The sequence below is a fragment of the Crocodylus porosus genome, unplaced genomic scaffold (genome assembly GCF_001723895.1).
Source record: "Crocodylus porosus isolate Cpor-Errol unplaced genomic scaffold, CroPor_comp1, whole genome shotgun sequence".
In the NCBI taxonomy this organism is placed as follows: Eukaryota; Metazoa; Chordata; order Crocodylia; family Crocodylidae; genus Crocodylus; species Crocodylus porosus.
In genome coordinates this window covers 61,047,280-61,054,373 of record NW_017728907.1, presented here as the reverse complement: position 1 = coordinate 61,054,373, position 7,094 = coordinate 61,047,280, and the positions used below count along the sequence as shown (strand labels likewise).

At 44.9% G+C, this 7,094-nt stretch overlaps 1 protein-coding gene across 3 annotated transcripts in view; it reads right to left on the bottom strand.

Annotated features, from left to right (window-relative positions):
• Positions 1–7,094, bottom strand: part of DNAJC6 (DnaJ heat shock protein family (Hsp40) member C6) — a 95,507-nt gene that overhangs the window by 34,153 nt on the left and 54,260 nt on the right. The gene's annotated exons all lie outside the window — the stretch shown is intronic.

Sequence of the window (7,094 nt, the reverse complement as noted above, 5' to 3'; positions counted from 1 at the left end):
GCAAGAGGCAGGGATTGCCCCACCCACGCAAACCCCAGCTGAGGTCTGGGACCAGGGAGGAGATGTAAACTTCCCTCCCCCGCTCCCAGTAGAGAGCTGCCCTGCCCAGCCAAAACAAACAAACAAACAAAAAACTTACTGCTGGCTGCAACAGTGGACTACAAATCCCAGAGGCACCTGGAAGCTGGAAAAGGAAGTGATGAGCAACCCTACAGAGTCCTGCTGCTGTAATTCTGGACTGCAAATCCCAGAGACCTCAGGGGTAGCAGGAAGAGGAAGTGAACACACAACCCCTGTTGGCTATGTGCCAGGGAGCATGCTCTAGAGCCCCCACCCTAGCTCCTGGCTTGAGTCATTGCAGGCAAGTGGCTGTATTTCCACAATCAGAAGTGAATGTCTGTCTAGTTGTTTCCCAGTTTAATCTTTGTATCTTAGACTAACCTGCAAAAACTGAATCAATTCAGCCTCAGGCTTTTTGACCATCTGTACTTAGCCCAAGTGTACAAAACACAGCAATTTTCTCCATACAAAAGGAAACTGATATATACCTATCATTCCCATGCTAACAGTTTGGGGGGGGGAAGGAGGGCAGGAAGTGACCAAGTTATGTATTCAGGGCAATAATTAGTAGTGATCACTTATTAGAGTATGGTTTTGGGAAGAGGTGGAGGATATGCACTAATTTTTTTTAAAAGACTTACGCTGTTTGCAGCAGGAAGCACATCTTCCTATAGAATCCAGAATAATGGGTCACGAACCAAGCTGGGGTTTTGGAATACTAGTGCATATTATTACAGCCCCATATTTAGCACTACGGAAAAAAAAAATCAAAACACAAGATTCATGTCCCCAAGGTAATTTTTAAGGTTATTAGACTGGGATGCAATATGCACTCAATAGACCCCTATTTTAAAATTAAATGATGTGGTTTTCTTTATTGTAATCATCAACTGAGTTCTGAAAGCCTTTGATATTACAGCAAAATCTTCTTTTTGTTAGTTGCCTTCCCAAATGGGCTTTTAATATATTCTCTCTGGAAAAGAGATTTTATTTTGAGACAGACTAAGACAAACATGACATTTAATTCTAGAATTAAGTGAATGAATCAAGGCATGACCCTAATAGAAGGATTTTTAAACCGTCTACTGTCTATAAAAAGCTAGCTCATGCCTTACTCAAACTGCACTCTGCTTATTAGCCTTAAGGCTCTGCTAAGGCCAAAAATAGTTAGTCTTAGTGCTTTTGTTATCTCACTTCACTCAGATTACACCCAGCACAAATAGAACCAAGTATAAAAGAGTAAGATTTAGACAAGCTGTCAAGAGTTTGCATGTGCCAGCATTGGGCTAGCTATCCCAACAAGGATGGCGATCGAAAATTCCGCAATCAACCAGGGATGTATTTGGTAGCCACGGTGGTCTGAGACAAAAAGAAATGCAAAAAATCTAGAACTCTGGGTTCAGAGACGATACCTTTCATTAGACCAACTAAGAAAAAAATTTGCAAAAAAAGAAAAGAAAGAAGATAATCTATCAGGGCAGATTTAGCCTTCAATCAGCATGCAACATGGGGAGAATAGACTGGGTGTGGGGCAGTTAATGGTGGCTAAATAACAAAAGTGGTGGGGGAGAGCAGTAGTCTAGAGTAGATGTTGCTGGGTCCTTTTCCATGAGAAATATCAGGCAATAGCTGCAAATCTAAATGAAACAACCTTCTTTCCTGAAAAAGCATTCCTTCTTCATGGCACAATAAGAGTCTGGGAACACCTGTAAATACCTGGTAGTAAAACCTTGCTTTAACTTTGCAGTAGCAAAATCCATGCTGATCACTAAACAAGGAATGATATGCCAAGTAAAGTTGCAGGTGGTCGGGTGAGATTTTATGCCTTTATAAGAAAAACAATTTTAAAAAATGGAAGTGCAAAAATCTGCGGCCCCACCGGGGCTGAGCATGAAACATTCGTTAGTAACAGACTACCATCATCACTAGAGATCGGAATCCGAAGAAATTAAAGCTGTTGAAAGAATGAGGGAGCATGTTGGGAACTGACCACTGACACTTACCCTTATATTAACAGGAATTCTGCACAGTGCAACACAGCAAGGTCTTTCTAGACGCTTCTTTATTCTACAGACGTAGTATGTTAATACCATTCAGATCACAGTTTAGTGAGCTATACATGAGCACTGCTTCACTATTACCAAGTTACTATTCAAGGGGCATTCAAATATTAAATATGCTGGACAACGTACCCCTATTGAGTTCACTTCATAGATGCATTTTTTAGATTTCTATAAAAATCATCTATTATTCTTACATTGCACTTGCTGTTTACAATCCATTCAGTAATATTGCCAATTTAGTGCCCCAATGGAATGTGTAGTTTGAGCCATGCAGTTACTCCTCTTTAATTAAGGCATGTTTAATACATGGTACTTGTAAAACATCTAGGGTAGGCTTTGTAGAGGCCCTAGAGTTGTAGCTACTCACTTCTGTCTTGAAACCTGCTCACCAAGAATACTGTAACACTCCATGGCAGGTTTACACTCTTCTCTCTCACCATACAGACTTCCAAATCTCCATAGTTTTAGCAAGTGACAAAATAAAGTAGGATACTGGCTTTCAGATAGTGTCAGTTAGCTATAAAGGAACCAATGTGAGTATGGAAGAACAGTAGTAAGAGGCCACCACCTAGGATTTCTACTTTCAATAAGAAAGATGAGAGACAATCTTCCTACACTTTAGGCTAGGTCAGACATTACACACAAACCAGTTTAAAAAGTGATCAGAAACTGGTTTAAACCTGTAACAGAACAGATGTTCAGTGCACATAAACCAGTTTGAGATAAACCTGGCTGAATGTAGTATCAGACTGAAACTGATTTGGGTTAAACCAGTCTATGTAATGTCTGTCCCAGGCCCCTCCCCAGTTTAAATTAAACCAGAGTCCCCCAGCATGCTCTCTGGGCTGGGTGGGGCCGTTTGCTAGAGCAGAGCAGGGGTGGCCTTGCCCCTCTTCTTCCTAGCCAGAGCACTAATCACAGCTCCAGCTGGCTGAGGGACTGCAGCGGCTGCCAGGCTTCCCTCCCCACCTTACCTCCCTCCCCGATGACTGCTCAAATAGGGATCCCAGAGAAGGGTCCCAGCATCTGGCCATGCTAACTAATGCTAAGAGATGTCTGTGTGGGTCTCCAGTTTCACTGGAATAAAGGAAGACAGCTGGTGGCTTGCAAATGCAAATACACCCTGAAGATAAGAAGAGCTTGAAACTAATGAGGGCTTGATGGGCTGATAAACTGGGTGCAATCTGTCAGTCTTCAAGAAAGGAACAAAGAAAGGTGTTAAAAATGACCTGGTTTTCAGACAGTCTGAAGAAGCAAGGAGATGGAGATTGAAAAGTTCAGTCAATATCAACAGATGCAGGGTCTGGCAATACTCCTGCCCCTTGAGCAGCAAGCAGGGCAAAGCCAGGATGGAGCAGGCAGGGTGAGGGTTTACACCCCTCTCTAATCAGTGTCCTGCTGGGGCCTGGCCATGCCCCCCTCCTCAGCTCAGCACTATGGAAGAGAAAAGAGGGCTGTTCTACCATACCCTGGCATCTAGCCTGAGCCACTGCAGGCACGTGCCTGCATTTCTCAGTCCAGGGGGTATGTCTGTACAGTTACAAACCCATCCAGCCTAGACAGGTTACACTAACCTGCAATGATTGAATCAATTCAAGCTCAGGCTGAACCTATGTCTGTCCCTAGCCTTAAAGACCTCTTTTGGGGGTTTGTTTGTAGCACTGTTTATCTTAGGACATCAGCAGACAAGGTTCTTTGCATGGGTGGCTGGTGCCACGTTAGTCAGGGGGCACATGTGGGGGATCCTGGCGACCGGGGGGGGGTCCCCCAGCGGCTGATCCCACCAATAGCCTAAGCAGCAAATGCAACTGGTCAAGGGGTGCACCAGCCCTCTCAGGGTGTGGACGTGTACTCCCACGTATCCTCTACACATCGCCACTGGTTCTTTGGGTAAATCTGATAACTTTTATTAGACCAACTCAAATAGCTGGAAAAATTCTTTCTGAGTTTTCTGGTGCAAATACCCTTCATCAAGCTGAGGAAACATCTGCAGTTGGTGTGTGCTTTTCCTGGAGTGTTCAGATTTACCTAAATAACCTTGTCTGCCTTTGGGGGTTTGTAGTTCACTGCTGAAAGGAAGGGGAGACAGTTAACAAAAGTATGTAGTGGAAGACTGTTTGCTAAATAGGTTTTAGAGAACTACAGCAACACACTGAAAAGGCTCTAAGACAAAGAAAAAGCCTGAAATCTCTTAGAAACTTGAGTTTTTAAAAAAGGGAAACAAAAATTAAGTATGATCCAAAGATATAGTGCATACAGAGTTATTCATTTATATAAACAGCTCCCTCTCCAGCACGGTCTCTTCCTAAGGAGAGATTCAAGCAGTCAAAACATTGAGATAACTGGTGTCAAGCATTTGAAGGGACAGAAGTAATATTAAAAGGTCAAGGACAGAAAGCTATCAAGTACCCATCCTAGCCACATTCACGAAGTCTGCTACCTACCAGCAATTGCTGCAACACCATAATACCTAGTGTTTTCTATGTGGTAGATTAGAACCATGTCCAATGAAGGAACAGATAAAAGACAGAGTTTTCAGCTATCAGATATGGTACTGTTTCCTCAGGCTATTTACAAAAAGTACAAGATGTTATTTCATATCTGAAATACCAAAAAAAAAAAAAGCATTGAGATCACATCGCTACTGCACATTGCATTACCATATGTCCAGATTTTCCCAGACACGTCCTCTTTTCTGGCCCCTTGTGCTATGTCCCAATGGGTTTTTAATATAAGATCAAATGTCCAGGTTTTTTGCCATTTCCTCTGCTCTCCCAGGCTGGCTGCTTGGGACTGGGAGCAGCAGGCAAGGTGATTGGCCATCAGGGGTCACATGCACCCCGCACAGGCCCTAGCAAGCCAGGTAAAGAGACACTGTGTAGGTGAGACACTTGGGCAGCAGGACTGGGGGGGCAGCGGTCTGCAGGTTGGGAGTGAGGGGGGCTGGCAGGGCAAGCGGCTTAGGAGGCAGAGCATGGGCATATCACTGCCCCCCCATATGATCATATGCTTCTCCCCCACCTCTCAGGTGTCTTCTTTTTTGCTGCTGGAAATATGGTAACCCTACACTGGATATACTTTCAGTAAGTGGAGAACAAAACACACCTCTGCTAAACAGTCTCCAGAAGTAGCACACGGCACAAAGACACCTAAAGGCACAACAAATCTTTCACTGAGCAGAAGTGGTAGAGCCTGCACATGCTTAAGAAGTGATAGATATTGAACCATCTCCTTGGTTTCAAAGCAAGTGCTTTATAGGAAAATGCAAGTCTTGTGACAGGTTTTCCCCAACTCCTGGGAAATTCCAGTCTTCTTGGCTTATAGCAGCAAAGGATTTTGCAATGTGAGAGGGAGTGTTGCTTCAGCAAGTTCAGAATTAGTTTAATAATAATAATTCATATGACAGCCAGCCACCCATGCTATCATTCCAACAGTGAAACTATAAAAAAAAAAAAAAAAAAAAAAAAAAAAAAAAGGCTTTACATAGCATCACAAACACTAGCTTCTTTCCCACCGGTACATCTTGCTGCAACTACCGTTGAGAAGTTGGCCAAATTCAGCCAAATGAAGGTGCATTTGTCATAGAAAACTAAAGACTGTGCACAGAAAAATATATATCTTTAAAGGTTTGTTTATACTGTACAATCAGCTTCAGCAACATCTGGGAGAGTGCCAAAATTAGCACGTTATGTACAGTGGTCAGAATAATGTTCTACCTGGTAGCCAAAGAACCCATGCTAGGGTCAGCAGCACTGTACTTGTAGCTGTATGCAACTACCCACCTCTCTTTTGTGAGAATGCCAAACAGCATCCTGACTCCCCCTGAAATGTTTCCTAGGTAGAAATCAAGGAGGTTCAAGCCCAAAAGTGTCATACTGAAGCCACAGCCTTTGCTAGAATTCAAGTTAACAATGACAGTTTTCAAAGTTTGTTCATAGTGGCTAGTAAGAGAAGTTGCACATAAACTGGTTTAAGTGATCAGAAACTGGTTTAAACCTGTAACAGAACAGTGCACATAAATCACTTTCAAAATGGCCAAAACTGGTTTAAGATAAACCTGGATGGATATAGATTTAAGTGCTTTAGGTCAAACCAGTTTATGGAACTCCTGTCCCAGATCCCCTCCCAATTCAAGTTAACTCATGGTCCTCCAGCATCCTAAGCTTCTGTGCAGCCCTGGGCTGTGCTGTCTGCTTCAAGGGAGCAGGGCTGGACCCACCCCCAGCCATCAGCAGGGGCTTTTTCTTCTCCCATAGCGGAAGCCAGGCTGATTCCCCAGCCCCTGCCCACTCCTTGGCTAGGCGGGGTGGGAATTGGGCTGGCTCCTAGCTTAAGTAGGGAAGTAAAACTGCCACTCCCCTGCAGGGGTCCAGAGCTGGGGGGGGAGGGGGGGGCTCCCCTTCCCCCAACTTCCTCCTCAGCCAGCCAAGGAAGGGACACAGCCAGATCAGCCCAGCTCCTAGCTTCCAGTTCAGGCAGGGGGTGTGTAAAGCCCCTAGTGTGGGTTTCCCCCCACCCATGCCAGGTACAGTCCAGCTGAGGGTCCAGAGCCAGGAGAGGGAGGGGGATGGGCATTTCCCCCCCACAATCCCTCCTCAGCCAACCTGCCAGCCCAGGACGGGGCATGGCTGGGTGATCGGCCTTGTTCCCAGCTCAGTCGGGGGGGGGGTACAAAGCCCCCACTGTGGGCTTCCAGACCCCCAGCTAGGCTGTGCCCAGTGTGGGTTGGGGGGAAGCCCACAGTGGGGGCTTTACTTCCTGTGACTGAGCTGGAAGCTGGGAGCCAGGCTGATCACCCAGCTATACTCCCTCGTCTGCCAGCAGGCCTGCAAAAGAAGGAGGGGGGTCTTGCTGCCTTTCTGATGTGAAAAATGAAGTCAGTCAGTTCACTTGCTTGTTAGAAATATTATTAAAAATGCATTATCAATAGCTGTTAGCTCCCATCAATAGTGTTGTCCTCTGAATAAGCAC